The 3,766-nt window shown below is 43.9% G+C and overlaps 1 non-coding gene across 1 annotated transcript; it reads right to left on the bottom strand.

Moving 5' to 3' along the window:
- Positions 1 to 255: 255 nt before the first annotated feature.
- Positions 256 to 363, bottom strand: LOC148565177 (small nucleolar RNA R71). Its single transcript, XR_015885482.1, has one exon. It is a non-coding gene; the product is annotated as a small nucleolar RNA R71 (small nucleolar RNA).
- Positions 364 to 3,766: the final 3,403 nt, after the last annotated feature.

Below are 3,766 nucleotides of genomic sequence, written 5' to 3'. Positions count from 1 at the left end.
ATGCAACAGAATTGCACGTTTCATGGACTTCCATTGGAAGATCCTCATCAGTTCTTAGCCGAGTTCTTGCAAATCTGTGACACTGTCAAGACCAATGGGGTTGACCCTGAAGTCTACAGACTTATGCTCTTTCCTTTTGCTGTAAGAGACAGAGTTAGAACATGGTTGGATTCACAACCTAAGGAAAGCCTGAACTCTTGGGAAAAGCTAGTCAATGCCTTCTTGGCAAAGTTCTTTCCACCTCAAAAATTGAATAAGCTTAGAGTGGAAGTCCAAACCTTTAGACAGAAGGATGGTGAATCCCTCTATGAAGCTTGGGAAAGATACAAGCAATTGATCAGAAGGTGCCCTTCTGACATGCTTTCAGAATGGAGCATCATAGGAATCTTCTATGATGGTCTGTCTGAACTCCAAGATATCATTGGATAGCTCTGCTGGAGGATCTCTTCATCTGAAGAAGACGCCTGCAGAAGCTCAGGAACTAATTGAAATGGTTGCAAATAACCAATTCATGTACACCTCTGAAAGGAATCCTGTGAATAATGGGTCAACTCAGAAGAAAGGAGTTCTTGAGATTGATACTCTGAATGCCATATTGGCTCAGAATAAAATATTGACCCAACAAGTTAATATGATTTCTCAGAGTCTGTCTGAAATGCAAGCAGCAACATGCAATACTAAGGAAGCTTCCTCTGAAGAAGAAGCTTATGATCCTGAGAACCCAGCAATGGAAGAGGTGAATTACATGGGAGAACCCTATAAAAACACCTATAATCCTTCATGGAGAAATCATCCAAATCTCTCATGGAAGGATCAACAGAGACCTCAACAAGGTTTCAACAACAACAATGGTAGAAGAAACAGGTTTAGCAATAGCAAGCCTTTTCCATCATCTTCTCAGCAACAGACAGAGAATTCTAAGCAAAGCCACTCTGACTTAGCAACCATTGTCTCTGATATGATCAAAACCACTCAAAGTTTCATGACTGAAACAAGGTCCTCCATTAGAAATTTGGAGGCACAATTGGGTCAGCTGAGTAAGAAAATCACTGAACTCCCTCCTAGCACTCTCCCAAGCAATACAGAAGAGAATCCAAAAAGAGAGTGCAAGGTCATAACCACATCTCACATGGCCGAACATGGAGAGGAGGAAGAGGCAGTGATTTCCACTGAGGAAGACCTCAATGGACGCCCACTGACCTCCATGGAGTTCCCTAATGAGGAACCATGAGAATCTAAGGCTCATTCTGAGACCATAGAGATTCCATTGAATTTACTTCTGCCTTTCATAAGCTTTGATGAGTATTCTTCCTCTGAAGAGGATGAAGATGTCACTGAAGAGCAAGTTGCTAAGTACCTTGGAGCAATCATGAAGCTAAATGCCAAGTTATTTGGTGATGAGACTTGGGAGAATGAACCTCCATTGCTCATCAAAGAACTGGATGACTTGACTAGGCAGAGATTACCTCAAAAGAGATAAGACCCTGGAAAGTTCTCAATCCCTTGTACCATAGGCACCATAACCTTTGAGAAGGCTCTGTGTGACCTAGGGTCAAGCATAAACCTTATGCCTTTCTCTGTAATGGAGAAGCTAGAGATCATTGAGGTACAAGCTGCAAGAATCTCACTAGAGATGGCAAACAATTCAAAGAAATAGGCTTATGGACTTGTAGAGGATGTCTTGGTAAAGGTTGAAGACCATTACATCCCTGCCGATTTCATAATCCTAGAAACTGGGAAGTGTATGGATGAATCCATCATCCTTGGCAGACCCTTCCTAGCCACAGCAAGGGCTGTGATTGATGTTGACAGAGGAGAATTGATCATTCAAGTGAATGGAGACTCCCTTGTGTTTAAATCTCAAGGTTATCCCTCTGTAACCATGGAGAGGAAGCACGAAGAGCTTCTCTCAATACAGAGTCAAACAGAGCCCCCACAGTCAAACTCTAAGTTTGGTGTTGGGAGGCCACAACCACTTTAAGTTTGGTGTTGAACCCCCACATTCAAACTCTAAGTTTGGTGTTGGGAGGTTCCAACATTGCTCTGAACATCTGTGAGGCTCCATGAGAGCCCACTGTCAAGCTATTGACATTAAAGAAGCGCTTGTTGGGAGGCAACCCAATCTTTAATTATCTATGATAAATTTCTATTTTATGATGATCATGTGAAGTCACAAAAACAATTGAAAAAGCAAAAATAGAAGAAAAAACAGAATGAAAAATAGAACACCCTGGAGGAGACAGTTACTGGCGTTTAAACGCCAGTAAAGGTAGCAGAATAGGCGTTAAACGCCCAGTCTGGCACCATTCTGGGCGTTTAACGCCAGAAAAGGGCACCAGACTGGCGTTTAACGCCAGGAATGGGCAAGAAGCTGGCGTTAAACGCCAGAAATGGGCAGCAGCCTGGCATTTAACGCCAGGATTGGCAGAAAGGGGCATTTTGCACGCCACTTGGTGCAGGGATAAGATATCCTTGACACCTCAGGATCTGTGGACCCCACAGGATCCCCACCTACCCACCACTCTCTCTTCTTCATCCATTCACCAATCACCTCAATACCTCTTCCCCAAAAAACCCTCACCTATCAAATCCCACCATTCTCTTCACCACTCACATCCATCCTTCATAAAACCTCACCAACCTCACCATTCAAATTCAAACCATTTTCCCACAACCTAAACACTACTTCTCCCCCTTGGCCGAAACACAAAGCCCCCTCCATCTCCTCTATTTCTTCTTCTTCTACTCTCTTTTTTTTCTTTTGCTCGAGGACGAGCAACCTTCTAAGTTTGGTGTGGTAAAAGCTAAAGCTTTTTTGTTTTTCCATAACCATTAATGGCACCAAAGGCCGGAGAAACCTCTAGTAAGAGGAAAGGGAAGGCAAAAGCTTCCACCTCCGAGTCATGTGAGATGGAGAGATTCCTCTCAAGGGTGCATCAAGACCACTTCTATGAAGTTGTGGCCAAGAAGAAGGTGATCCCCGAGGTCCCTTTTAAGCTCAAAAAGGGCGAATATCCGGAGATCTGACATGAGATCCGAAGAAGAGGTTGGGAAGTTCTCACCAACCCCATTCAACAAGTCGAGATCTTAATGGTTCAAGAGTTCTATGCCAATGTATGGATCACCAAGAACCATGATCAAAGTGTGAACCCGAACCCTAAGAATTGGCTTACAATGGTTCGGGGGAATTGCTTAGATTTTAGTCCAGAAAATGTAAGGTTGGCATTCAACTTGCCTATAATGCAAGGAGATGCACACCCCTACACTAGAAGGGTCAACTTTGATCAAAGGTTGGACCAAGTCCTTATAGACATATGTGAAGAGGGCGCTCAATGGAAGAGAGATTCAAGAGGGAAGCCGGTTCAACTAAGAAGGCATGACCTCAAGCCCGTGGCTAGGGGATGGTTGGAGTTCATCCAACGCTCAATCATTCCCACTAGCAACCGGTCCGAAGCTACTATAGACCGGGCTATCATGATTCATAGCATCATGATTAGAGAGGAAGTAGAAGTTCATGAAGTTATATCCCAAGAACTCTACAAGGTGGCAGACAAGTCCTCCACTGTGGCAAGGTTAGCCTTCCCTCATCTCATTTGTCACCTCTGCAATTCGGCTGGTATTGACATAGAGGAAGACATCCTCATTGATGAGGACAAGCCCATCACTAAGAAAAGGATGGAGCAAACAAGAGATCCCACTCATGGACAAGAGCATGAGGAATTTCCTCATCATGAAATCCCTGAGATACCTCAAGGGATGCATCTTC

This window comes from Arachis ipaensis, chromosome B5, assembly GCF_059453495.1.
Source record: "Arachis ipaensis isolate K30076 ecotype BB chromosome B5, ASM5945349v1, whole genome shotgun sequence".
NCBI classification, from domain to species: domain Eukaryota; kingdom Viridiplantae; phylum Streptophyta; class Magnoliopsida; order Fabales; family Fabaceae; genus Arachis; species Arachis ipaensis.
The sequence above is the reverse complement of the archived record's forward strand: the minus strand, read 5'-3'. Positions and strand labels throughout refer to the sequence as shown.